At 39.4% G+C, this 14,216-nt stretch overlaps 1 protein-coding gene and 1 non-coding gene across 12 annotated transcripts in view; one reads left to right on the top strand and one right to left on the bottom strand.

The window, feature by feature from the left end:
• Positions 1 to 14,216, top strand: part of BBS9 (Bardet-Biedl syndrome 9) — a 531,293-nt gene that overhangs the window by 437,337 nt on the left and 79,740 nt on the right. The gene's annotated exons all lie outside the window — the stretch shown is intronic.
• LOC131198996 (U6 spliceosomal RNA) lies at positions 847 to 953 on the bottom strand. The gene has a single exon (XR_009155234.1). It is a non-coding gene; the product is annotated as a U6 spliceosomal RNA (small nuclear RNA).

The following is a 14,216-nucleotide window of genomic DNA, read 5'->3' as shown; positions in this document are numbered from 1 at the left end:
ATTCTTCTAATTTCTTCTGCATTTGTCTTTTCTTTTTATTCCCCCCCCCAAAATATGTTATTGCCAGTCCTCTAATATATGCTTTCATTGTATCCCATACATTTTGGAAATGTACTTTCCTCTTTGTTTATTTTTTTGTTTATTTTGAAGAAAAACTCCAATTCTTTTTCCAAAAATTGTTGAAAATCTTTTTTATTTACAATTGTTAGGTTCAACATTCAACAAAATCTATACTTTTTCTTTTGTCCTTTCCATTTTATAATAATTGGATTATGGGCCACCCAAAGATTTGAATCAATATTTATTTCTTGTACGTTGTCTATTGTCTATTTTTTGATATCCATATCATATCTATCCTGGACCATGACAAGTGTGTATTTGAATAAAAAGTATATTGTTTTTCTTTCAAATGGCTATTTCTTCATGCATCTTGTTTACTTGATTCTTCTGTCACTGTGAAAAAAGTCTTGAGGAGGGTTTTCCTGGGTTTCTTATTTACTTTTGTCATTTTATAGTCCAAGTTCACATTGGACAATGAAATCACCCATTATACATACATTTTTTTTTAATTGAAAAAGTTTAAAAAAAACAAAGACATTTTCGCCCCTTTTTTCCCCTCCTCCCAAAACCCTTCCCCCTCCTTCCCCCGGCTTCCCAGGTCAATCACAAGGTATTGTTATACATAAACTAAACATAGAATAAAATTTTCCCTTCCAATCCAATTAACCTCATCCAAAGCTTTTCATCTCCCAACCCCCTCCCCATTAAATAAAATAACTTTCTAATTATTCAAAGGCAATCTGATATTTCTTAATCTGATATCTGTTTTGTATATAATCAATCCATAAAAATATGGAACGCTTCACGAATTTGCGTGTCATCCTTGCGCAGGGGCCATGCTAATCTTCTCTGTATCGTTCCAATTTTAGTATATATGCTGCCGAAGCGAGCACGATTATACATACATTTTTGTATTCCAATTCTACTATTTTTCTGTGTACCTTCCCATAAAATTCTTCCCGTTCATCATTTGGTGCATATAAAGCTATTAAAAGTATTTGTTTAAAGTTCATTCTTACTTCCACCATCAAAATCCTTACATCTTCATCTATAAATATTGATTTAGGCTCTAGTTTTTCTTTTATGTGTAATACTACTACTCTTTTACTTTGTTGTATCAATGAAGTAAATAAAATTCCTAATTTTGGATGTTCCAATAGTCTTGTTTGTTGTTTTGTAATGTGTAGTTCCTGTAAGCATATAATGCCCATTTTTAATTTTGTTCAAGAATCTATTTCTTTTTAACGCCAAATTCAGCCCATTTATATTTATTGATATCGCTTTGATTTCTTCTTCCATGTTTTACTTATTACTAACTTTCTATCTTGTCACTCTTATCTCTCTTTGTTCTTTGCACCTTTTGCTCTTGCTCCTTCTCTCATTCCTCTCTCTTCCTGTTCCTTTGTTTTTTCTTCTTTCTCTTTTAGACTTCTCTCTTGGTATCCAGTCTCTCTTGCTTCTCCCACTTTCCCCTCTTCTAATGGTTCCCAAAATTGCTCATAGAATAATTTTTCTTTTTCAATAGAATCTAATCTATGTCTTTGTTCTTGCCATGTCACCAGTATCCCTTCTGGTATTAGCCACCTGAAACTCACTCCTTTTGTAATTAAAAGTCTTGTTAAGAAATGATATTCCTTCCTCAAATCTCTGACTCTTCTGGGTATTTGTCTCAACACCACTATCTTTTTATTTTTATATTTCATTGCAGTGTTTCTGGTTATTTGTAGTATCTCTGTCTTTATTGCTTTCTTTGTAAATCTTACATGAACTTCTCTTGGTAACTTGTTTCTCATTGCATATCTTGTGTGCACTCTAAATACCTCATCCATCTCATTTATTATCTTCTCCTTGGGTTGTTCCAACACTTCTGCCAGATCTCTGCCATTACTTCTGGCAAGTTTTCTGCTTTCTCTTCCTCTATGTTTTGAAATCTTAGATTAAAATCAACTTTATCCATCTCGAGAGAAATGATTGTTCGTTCTTGGTTTCTGTCCACTGATGTCAATTTTTCCTATAGTTCTTCCACTTTCTTTTCCTCTATTTTTTGAATTCTTTTTTTGTTTCTCCCAATCATCTCCCTCACTTTTTAAAAATCTTCTTTCAGATCATCATGCAGTGACTATCAGGTTTTTTAGATCCATCATTTTTGATGTTTTTAATGTTTCTGTCGTAGAGGGGCTTGCTGCTGAATGTAGATGTGCTGTAAATTTCTTCATCTCTTATCGTTATATATCCTAAATTTGTAATCCACATATGGTTGATATTTGTAATCCAAATATCTAGTTCACCCCAATGGGTGAACTAGAAAAAATATCCCCAAATACTGTCCATCCCAAAAAGAAAAAAAAGCCAAGAAAAGAAAAAGGATATATAATAAAAAATAATAGCTAAAGCCAAAAACTAAAAAGAAGGAAAATTGTAAGCTTCTTCCTGCCTTAATTCAAATTTTAAATGGTAAGAATTCTTCCACATCTTATTCCTACACCAAATAGTACATCAGAAAGAACAAAAAAACAACAACAACAAACTACTGCCAAAAAAGAATAATCAAAACTGAACAGTGGGGACAGAGAATTAACTGATACAAAAAATTTCTGTCCCCAGCAATCGGAAACTAAAAGGGTTATCAGTGCATGTAACATAGATGTCTGTATGGGTAAGACTAACAGCCCTGCTATCAAGCAAAACCAAGCATTTAACAGTGAGTGCCATACCATGTGCACTAAACCAACAGGTGGCAAGAAAGTAGGGGCAGTCAACACAGGTTATGTAGACAGTAAACACAAGGTCAATCCAAATGGACTCAAATGTCTATACACCAATGCACAGAGTATGAGGAATAAACAGGGTGAATTAGAAATTCAAGTAAATGAGGGCGGATATGATATTGTTGCCATTACGGAAACTTGGTGGGATGAAACTGACAAATGGAACATACAGCTAGAGGGATATAAATTATTTAAAAGAAATAGACCAAATAAAAAGGAGGTGGAGTTGCACTATATATAAGAAATAACTATATCTCTACAGAAATATCAGCAAATAGCCCGAGCCTGTAAAGATGAAATGAGGAAAGCTAAGGCTCACAATGAACAAAGGCTAGCGACAAAAGTAAAAAATAACAAAAAAAGCTTCTTCCAACATGTTAAAAACAAGAAAAAAGTCAAGGAAACAATTGGCCCATTGCTGGGAGAAAGTGGCAAGAAGATGACAAGCAACAGGGAGAAAGCAGATCTACTTAACTCATATTTTGCATCTGTCTTTACACAAAAGGAAAAAAACAATCCAACCTATCAAAAACAGCACTATAAAAAACAGATTAGAAACACAAGTTAAAATAGGGAAGAAAATGGTAAGTGAACACTTGTCTACCCTAGACGAGTTCAAATCACCAGGACCGGATGGATTACACCCCAAGGTTCTGAAGGAACTGGCAGACGTGATCTCAGAACCACTGAACTATATCTTTCAAAGATCCTGGAGCACAGGGGAGCTGCCAGAGGACTGGAAAAGAGCTGATGTAGTTCCCATCTTCAAAAAAGGAAAAAAAACAGACCCAGGAAACTACAGACCTATCAGCCTGACCTCAATACCGGGGAAGATTCTAGAAAAGATAATCAAGCAACGAATCACCGAACACCTAGAAGCAAACAAAGTAATAACCAAAAGCCAACATGGGTTTGTCAAAAACAGATCATGCCAGACTAATCTTATCGCATTCTTTGACAAAATGACAAAATTAGTAGACCAGAGGAATGCTGTCGATATAATTTACTTGGACTTCAGTAAAGCATTTGATAAAGTAGACCATAACCTACTACTAGATAAGGTAGAAAAATGTGGGTTAGACAGCACCACCACCAGATGGATTCGTAACTGGCTGACCAACCGCACTCAACGTGTAGTCCTCAAAGGAACTACATCCACATGGAGGGAAGTATGCAGTGGAGTACCCCAAGGCTCTGTTTTAGGCCCAGTACTCTTCAACATCTTCATCAATGACTTGGACAAGGGGATAGATGGAGAACTCATCAAATTTGCAGATGACACCAAGCTGGCAGGAATAGCCAACACTCCAGAAGATAGGCTCAAATTACAGAAAGATCTTGACAGACTTGAACATTGGGCGCTATCTAACAAAATGAAATTCAACAGTGAAAAAAGTAAGATTCTACATTTAGGCAAAAAAACACAAAATGCACCGGTACCGTATATGTGGTACCTTGCTCAATAGTAGTACCTGTGAGAGGGATCTTGGAGTCCTAGTGGATAACCATTTAGATATGAGCCAGCAGTGTGCAGCAGCTGCTAAAAAAGCCAACACAGTTCTGGGCTGCATAAATAGAGGGATAAAATCAAGATCATGTGAAGTGTTAGTGCCACTTTATAATACCTTGGTAAGGCCACACTTGGAATATTGCATCCAGTTTTGGTCGCCACGATGTAAAAAAGATGTTGAGACTTTAGAAAGAGTGCAGAGAAGAGCAACAAAGATGATTAGGGGACTGGAGGCTAAAACATATGAAGAACGGTTGCAGGAACTGGGTATGTTTAGTTTAATAAAAAGAAGGGCTAGGGGAGACATGATAGCTGTGTTCCAATATCTCAGGGGTTGCCACAAAGAAGAGGGAATCGGGCTGTTCTCCAAAGCACCTGAGGGTAGAACAAGAAGCAATGGGTGGAAACTGATCAAAGAAAGAAGCAACTTAGAACTAAGGAGAAATTTCCTGACAGTTAGAACAATTAATAAGTGGAATGACTTGCCTGCAGAAGTTGTGAAAGCTCCAACACTGGAAATTTTTAAGAAAATGTTGGATAACCATCTGACTGAGATGGTGTAGGGTTCCTGCCTAGGCAAGGGGTTGGACTAGAAGGCCTCCAAGGTCCCTTCCAACTCTGTTGTTATGTTATGTTATGTTATGTTATGTTATGTTATGTTATGTTATGTTATGTTATGTTATGTTATGTTATGTTATGTTATGTTATGTTATGTTAAAACACCAATTGCAAAACAAAGTACTTCAAAAAACTCAAAAAAAACCACCACAACCAATTATAAAAATAAGAAAAACAAAAACTCAAAACATAAACAAATTCAATCTCTTCCTTTCTTTCCAAAATGTGTTTCTCTCTTCAACATCTATCTTCTTATCAGCCAGCATATTCAAGATCAGCTTTAACTCTTAGGATCACTTTTAAATTCTTTTCTTTTTCGCCACTAAATGGCACTGCGGTATAGCCAAACTATGCTTTTCCCCATTTCAACTTTAATTAGTTTCCATTCATTGTAAATCCTCTTCTTTCTCAGAATAATCAGACACATTTCTAGCTCTTCTTGCTTCCAAATCTGTACTTTTAAGTCAGTTTATCAATTCATTTAGTTCATTTAAAAAAAAAGAAACTTTTTTTCCCTTCCCTCTTGGGCTTTCACTTTCTTTGCCGCTTCAATACCAGAAATGGAGAGCTGATACACACCTTCTCTCTTTCCTTACTTTAGCCATTTATCCAGACTATCTATATTAAACTGGCCACGCCTCCCCTCTTAACTGAGATTGCATGCTTTCTTCAAATATACCTCCATAGACATTTATATTTATTTGACTTAGAACATGTAAGAGTGGAATAAGGAGTCCTTAAATCTCTGTGGAATTAAACATTAAACAAAATCAAGAAAAATAGAAAACAAAGATTACTTAAGAATCTACTTCAGATGGATTATTTTTCTCCCATAGAGCCATTCTTATTATCTGCTCTGTGAGAAGGATCCCCTAAGAAGACAGCTGTTCTAGCTATTATTTATCTAGCCAAATATAACTTAATCATTTGTAAAGTATCTGATAGGATTTGAAATGCCCAAAACAGACTATGATTAAATATAAAAAAAATGATAGAACAGGATAAAGATGCTACAAACTATGAATTATAGTATTGTAGCAAATAGTTTTTTCTGGTGGTAGGATTCAGATTTTTTTACTACTGGTTTTGTGGGTCTGGCAGGGGAAGGATACTGTAAAATTGCTATCCCCACCCCACTCCAGGGCTGGCTACTGCAAAATCCCCATTTCCTCCTGATCAGCTGGGACTCGGGAGTTAGAGAATAGATGGGGGCGGGGCCAATCAGAGATGGTATTTACTGGTTCTCCAAACTACTCAAAATTGCTTTGGGTTCTCCAGAAATGGTCACAACCTGCTGAATACCACCTCTGAGTTTTTCATGAAAAACAAGCAAAGATTGAATGTAAGATACTTGAGATGAGTTTTGATATTTCCAGCAGATTGAATTATTTTCTCAGAAGTTTCTTATACTGCACTATTTAGGACATATTTCCCAATTTGACCATCATCTCCCTGCATGTGTGATTTTCAACTCCCAAACTTTTCAGAAATGCCATATCACTATGGGAATTGGGAAGGGGCCTTTGATTGGGAAGATTCTTTTTTTAAAGATAATTTTACTTATAGTTTTTTCTTTAACATCCGTAAGTGCTTAGTGAACAGTGTATTGTCTGGGTCAATATACTTTATATACAATACTAATAATATTATTTAGCTATTCTGTGAAGATTCTGTGGGCTATATAGATGCGTATACGTGAAATTGAATTTCTGTGTATCTAAAAAACGTATCTAATCACTAGCATGATGCTTTTGAAAGGAAGGTTCTTTGATGTGAAAATATTTAATGATCAATTTATATAACTATTTTCAGATTATGAATTATTTTGCTATGTATTAGGAACAGGTAACATAGTTACTGGAGAAGTGGATTTCTTGGCAGAATTACAGCTCTTTCCCTGTAATTTTTAAAGATGTAGCTTGTGATGACAACATGGTTTACGTTGATATATGTATTTTAAAAATAACATATGAGATTTTCTTATCTGAATAAATGCTAAATGTTCCTTCTACACTTGTTTATATCAGTGTGGGGAAAGATGCAAAGGCTGTTAGGCAGTTGGTATTCAAAGCCAACTGTTACCTGAATTTATCTCATGTAAAGCTTTTCTTAAATGACTTCAGCAATGAGCTTATTTGTCTTATATTGCTGTTCTATATCATCCTGAATCATTAATCAGAGAGTCAGGTCAAGATGCTGGAGTATGAGTAAGGAAAACGAAGTTGTAGATTATGCTCAGCCATGACAGCCATTTAGGGGACTTGGGGCCAGTTGCTCTCTCCAGCCCACGGGGTTATTGGAAAACTGAAGGAAGAGAGGGATCTACATGTTACATTGATCTCCAGTAGAAAGTCAAATACAGATTTAGTAAAAACATAAATTTTGAAAATAATTTTTTGAAATCCTTCAAAAAATTAACAATAAACAGTAATAAAATATATAAATCAGTAGAACAAATTAATCCTAAAATATTTAAAACCAGCTAAAGCATAAAAATCCAATCCAGTTCAGAGAATATCTCCCTTATAGCTTCTATAACCATATAACCATATAATTTCCCCCCCAAGTCCTTCTTACATAAGAAGGACTTTCAAGAATATTCTATTTAAAATTCAATACAACAGATTATAAAATTTATAAAATTTCAATAGAGAAAATTACAATATTATTTAATTAATTACAATATCTATTCAACTTTAGTCCTTCCTCATCAAAGTCCAGTATATCCAAATATCTAGTCTCTTATAATCACGAATTGCCTTTCGGGGACACTAATATTTTTGTCTATTAATATTTTAAAAAAACCTTGTTTCAAAAATAATACTTTTGTCTCTTGCCATTTTTTTTGGTGCATTAATCTCTGTCTTTCCTTCGTTGCTCCTTTTAAAAAGTCAATCACAATATTTCCTAGTAATTCCTTATGTCCAGAAATCCAAAAATTACTGCCGTATATTCCATCAGTCCAAAAAGAGAACTCTTGGGAAACATTAAGCTTGTGAGTCTTTTCCATTTGAGGACAATCTCCTGTAGCACAAATTCAGGCAGCTCATCCAAACTATTTAAAGAAAACTTCTTTAGATCACCTTGTTTCTTCACGATCAAATCTTCATATTTATCCACTTTTATTTGTATGTCCTCCATTCCATTTTCCGAATAATTGCACTGGTTAATTTGCTCCAAACTCTCATCCAAAACGTCCCCATTTTTATCAATTTGTATTTTGAATAATTAAATACATACTTTCTGTGTAGTCCTGTATAAAGTCACGAATCCATTCTTCTGTAAGAACCTCCATAACAAAATTCCTGCTGTGAATCCCCTTGTAAAGTACTTAAACAGCGTAATATAATCCAACAGTCCACAGTCAAACACAATAAGATAAAATCTCCATTCAGTTTCGATTCAACAGCAAAGCTCCCTTTGATGTATCGCTCTGCTTTCAGTTTCTCTAAAACGAAACTGAAGGGGGGGCGGAAGTCAGAAAATCAAAAATACTTGCAAACCAATAATTGTTCCTCACACTTGTTCCGCCTGCTTTTCGTATCCACAAAAAGAAATCAATTGTTAGCAGAAGTGGACACCTTCCTCTTTTCCTGCTTTTTCAGGAGCGCAGAGAATACTGGAGGTGGGGAAGGGGTAAATAAGGGGATTCGACCGTTCAGGACTTTGTATTACAAAAACAAAGCCCCTAGGGGAATCTACCCAAATCCTCCCCCTTGCTCTGTCTCTCTTTTTCAACCAGAGAGAGAAATGAAGCCGGGATCAGTTGTTAAATCCGGCTTTTACCATATTCAATGCGGAGTGCCATAAATTAGCACCCAACGAGAAAGGTGGCGCCACCCAGAAGCCGTCTGTATTCTGATATTTTTATCTTTCCTTATAACTTTCTGCAGGTGAATTGAATTTAAGTAATATTGATCAGCAAAGTAAAACTTTGGTCTGCTATGCAACCTTTCATATATATTAGGACCTGGCACTCTGCAAGTTACATGTACTTTCTTCTCCCTATTTATTTTCCAGTCTTCAGCCCAGAAATAGTACTGAAGCTAGGTAAAAAAAAAGTGGGGAAATAAAACATGATTTTTATAGAAAGTCATAAATCCAGGAGTCCAAAATTTTGTCTAGATTTAAACTCTTTCACAAAGTTGAAGATGTAAGCCTGCCCATTTTAGTGATGTCAGTTTGTATAGTCATTACATTCTGAACCTTGGCACCAAAATAACATTTTTTAAGAGACCCTAAAGAAAATTGCTGCTCATATACTGTATGCTATCATATACTTAAAATTGCTTTCATATACTGTAAAAAAACTTTCGTCCATAATTCATTGCCCATGTTTGATGTATTGTAATATAATGTGTATATATTATTATTTATTGAATAGTCTGATTCTTTTCCTATTCCTGCTTTTTGTCTCCTGTCCAGTTTAACCTTGTTTTATATGTTATCATTCTCCGTATAGGTGGAGACAGCAGCCAGGAATGGATTGCACTCGTCTGTTCAGATTGGTGTACTGAGTCTGACAAAGTTGTTAAGTCCCGCCTCTATTGCTAGGGGATCCAGCTTTTGACTCAGTCCGTTAGATTGGACAGATGCGTTGAGAGCTTCTCTTCCATTCCTGATTGCTATTTCCTTGTTCTGGACTTTGCCTTTGGATAATTCCTGGATTTTTCGAGTTTACTGGACTTGTGAGTTACAAGATCTTTGAATTTTAGGCTTGAAAGTCCCCATAGGTTGGAGCTTCAGCTCCGGCCGTTGTCAGGGGCCTCTTGGCTGCCTGAGGAGCTACCCTTGCAGCTCTCTCAGAGTCCTGTTGATTGGCAGGTGTTCCGGGACTACATGGTAGAGTCAAGTGCTCTCGGAGGCAGCTGAGGGTCAGATAGTGGAGTTTCGCGCTCCCCAGACCACCAGGAAGTTGGAAGATTAGCGCTTCAGTGCTTGAGGCAAGGGCTTGTCAGGCGGCCATTTTAAACAGGAGAAAGATTCCCACCTGACATTTATTGACAGCCGGAGCATTCCGCTCTGTTCAGCCTGCCCGCATTGTGGCCATAGCCTTGAGGACCTGCCTACATTTGTGGCAATCATCCTGAAACATCCGCTTCCCATATTTTGGAGCAGCTTCAACTTTGCTATTAGTGGCTGTGGCAATTTTACACTTATAGAGCTTCATGCTCCTTTTTTCAAATTGCAGCTGCCATTTTGGAGCACAGCCGACACTCAATGAGCCACCTGTTGAAATTCGCGCCTGTTTTCTTTCATCTATGGTGCTTGTATTGAGGCAGTATGGAAAAATAATATGGAAAAATTATGGATTATTTAGTTTAGTGCCTACAGCTCAAAATGATATACTCATGATCATAATCATATCTTAATAAGGCAGTGTGGAAAAATATCCTAAAACATTAACAGAATTGATATTGCTTTGCTTTTTTTTTTTTTTTTTTTCTTTTGCTTTGCAGAAGTGTTATGTACAGAGAACTTGCTAAATGTTAAGCTTAATGACCTATGTACTACCTAATTCCTGTAACATGACTTTTGTAAGAAGAGCGTTCCAAAAGTAACAGTTGGTGTAAGATATCACCGGTATATGGAACTACATTAAGATAACCTAGTATGTAAACTTCTCCTTTTTACAATGCTTTTCTCTGTGTGAGAAATGCCTCTGCAGAGGCTAGAGTGACAAAACGTATAAAAGTCACACCCTAAGCATAATGGGGGTTCAGATTTTCTCCCATGCGAATAGGGCTGAACCTTTGCACAAATAAATCTATTTCTCCCACCCTTTGTGTTTTTGTCTCCTGATTTGATAACTGAATTTCCTGCTACAGTATCCTGAAGGGACTTTGGTCCCGTTTCTGATTACAGGCCAGGGAGATTTATCCCTATCGAGCACTGTTGGTATTCAGCGCAGCTCGGACTATTTAGCTGCTCTGTGTTGCATTATTAGCTCGCCCAGGTGGCAAGTTAACAAACTCAGTTTTGTGGAGGCAGAAGTTTTCTGTGCCTTGCGCTTGGAAGCCAGCTGTCCGTACACGTTTCCCAATGGCTCTGACTGCTCGCTGCATTCCATTGTGTGGTGGAGGAGCCTTGCCAATATGCCAAAAGCATTATATATATCAGCAAGGGCCGAGGACTCTGATTCTCTTAGGAGAAATTATGTCAGGGGGCCTTCCCCATTGACAGCGAAGTGATCTAGGGCTTCTTCACCCCGGGCTATACCTCGCCATCATAAACCCACTTCCAAGGCATCAATGAGGGATGAAAAGAGATGGGACCTTGCCCTTCGTAAAATTTGTAACAGAACGGTTTCCAGATGTAAAGCTACTCCTGCTGTTTTGCCTATGCAGGATCGTATGGGGGCTCATTCCCCAAGAGCTGTATCTTCTGATGGGGTGTCAATCCAGGGTGACACTTTGCCTATCCCTACGACTGGCCTGTGGGACAATCCAGTATTGCCGGTTGCACTAGTGCCTCAGGGTGATATCCAGAGTGAACCTGCTGCTGCCCCTCAGAGAAGGGTTCCAGTGACTCTGGACGTCAACTGTCCTGAGGAAAGCAGCACCTTTGTTATCCCAGAAAATCTGCACACCATTATTGCCAATGCCATTCAGCTTGGCCTTCAAGCGGGCCTTCAACACCCCTGCAGGACACCTATGGAGCGATCTGAGGGCTCTGGCCGGCCTGTTGATCATGATAGGGATGAAGCACTGACTTATGACAATCCAGTGTCACCTATCCAATCAGTTGTCAGCCAGCCTTCCCTTCTGGAAGATATTGAGCAGAAGGAGCCGGAGCTTTCTGATGATGAGGGGATGGTGCCCGATCAGCCAGCATTCACGGACCTTTTTCCCCCTAATCTGTTTAAATCATTGCTCTTCAAGGCCATGAATGTAGCTCAACTTAATTCTCCAGCGACCGAGTCTTCTTCTGCTCCATCACAGGGATCTGCGGGCCTGTTTTTCTCTGAACCAGATCGGGCTATAGACATGATTCCGGACCCTCATTTATTTCTCAATGTTGTCAAACAGCAGTGGTCATCCCCTACTGTGGCTCCAATCCCATCGTTACAGATAAACGGTATTTTAACGTAGCACCAGAGTTGGCATTGATACTACAAACTCCTACAATCGACGCTCCTGTTGTTGCATCCTTCGTGGGTTCTGCTCTTCCGGGCAAACCTGAAGAAGCCTTGCAACCCGATGATCGACAAGCTGATCAGGTGCTATTAGAGGGCACATCTGGGGGCCACTTGGGCCATTCGCTCTGCTACCACGGCCTCCGTTTTCAACAGAGCCACATTACTCTGTCTTAAACAACTTCAGGAAAAGTTTCCGTCTGATGACACTCAGACTCAACAGGATCTGAACAAGATCATTGCTGCTGTACAATTTTCAACTGATGCCACCTTACATTCGGCTCGATTTTGCCTCCCGGACTATGTCCTCCGCAGTTGCTGCCCGTCACCTGCTTTGGTTGTGAAGCTGGCAGGCAGATACACGACATAAGTGGCATCTGGCATCTGCTCCCTTTAGTGGGGACAGATTGTTTGGGAATGCGTTGGAGCCTCTGCTCACTGAAATGAGAAATAAACAGTAGATTTTACCGACAGCCCAATGTCGAGGGGAGTACCACTATATTCCATTCTCCCAACGTCCTTCCTCTCGGGGGTCAGATTGGGGGATCAGGTTCTTCACATTCCAAAGGATCATATAGTTCAAGACAGATGGGAGGACAGGACAGATCCTTCCGTGGCAGAACATTCATGAGTAAATGGCCCTTTCGTGGGAGAGGGAGTCGTTCACTCCGGCGCCATTGTTAGAGACTTGCTTTGCCTTCCCATTGGTGGCAGATTGGCCTTTTATACTGACCACTGGGAGGCTACCACATCCAACAGATGGGTCAGGGATACGATACAATCAGGCCTATCCCTTGAATTTTTCTCCCCTCCTCCAAAATTTTTCATCCGCTGCCTGGTGTCTCGTTGCACAGACAAGAGGATGCTTATGAAATTGGCAGTGCAGCACCTTCTTGACATACACGCTACTCAGAAGGTGCCTGAAGATCAAATCGGGCTAGGGTTTTATTCCCTATTATTTCTCATTCCTAAATCCTCGGGGCAGGGGGTAGAGACCTATTCTGGATCTAAAATGTTTGAACCAATACATTATATATAAACAGTTCAAAATGCAATCTCTTCGATATATTTTAGACGGCATCAGGAAGGGCAACTTCCTCACTTCTATCGACATTACGGAAGCATACTTGCATATTCCAATTCTTCTCGCCTATCAGCAGTATTTGAGATTTTGGTATGATGGCATTCATTACCAATATAGAGCCATGCCCTTTGGTCTTTCTTTGGCTCCCCACTGTTTTACCAAGATTTTAGCTTCATTAGCTGCCTCTCTTAGATCCCAGGTTATATGTCTCCAATGTTATTTGGATGACATCTTAACTTTATCCACTTCTGCACAGGGTGCTAAGGTAGATCTTCAGATAATGCTACAGTGTCTCAGAGATCATGGATTTACGGTTAATATGCACAATAGTCATCTGACTCCTATTACTTGCCTCCTTCATTTGGGGGCTGTGATTGATTCTGTTGAAGGTAGGGTGTATTTGTCCCAGGAGCGTCAGGATAGTTTGTAGGAGTTAATCTGTAGGGTTCAATGGGAGCATGAAGTCTCTCTGTTCCTGCTATCGCAGCTCCTGGGAAAGATGATTTTAGCCATCTCCATGACCCCGTGCGCCTGATCACATGCTAGGGATCTTCAATGAAGAAGATACTCTTCTCTACGCATGCGCGGAAATGGCGGCGATCTGAGAATCATGCAGGCGGTGGGTCGGCGTTTTTTCTAGCCGCGATGCCTCGGGGCGGTTTTCAAGCTATCTGGGCCCGCCGCCCTGCAGAACATCTCTCCGGCAGCCGAAATGAGATCTTTGGGTCTTGTTAGACCCTCGGCTGCCGGGAATGGGGCTGGAGAGGTGGGCGAGCGGCGGACGGTTGCCGGCGGCCATTTTGGCTGGGCGCCCGCGGAAAAGAGCCGGCTTGCGGTTCCGTGGCGAAATGGTCGCTCGGACATCAGCGACCAGTTGGGTGTGCGATGTGCTGGCCAGCGGCGGTATCGTACAGCGGCAGTGATACCATTAGCGGCTTGGATACCAGTAGCGGCACTGATACCATCGGCGGCAACGGTAGATGGCGCCGGCCATTCTGGAGGGGCGCGGAGCGGCGCTCGTTAGGAATGGCCGGGCTGGAT

Source organism: Ahaetulla prasina, chromosome 4 (genome assembly GCF_028640845.1).
Source record: "Ahaetulla prasina isolate Xishuangbanna chromosome 4, ASM2864084v1, whole genome shotgun sequence".
NCBI classification, from domain to species: domain Eukaryota; kingdom Metazoa; phylum Chordata; class Lepidosauria; order Squamata; family Colubridae; genus Ahaetulla; species Ahaetulla prasina.
The sequence above is the reverse complement of the archived record's forward strand: the minus strand, read 5'-3'. Positions and strand labels throughout refer to the sequence as shown.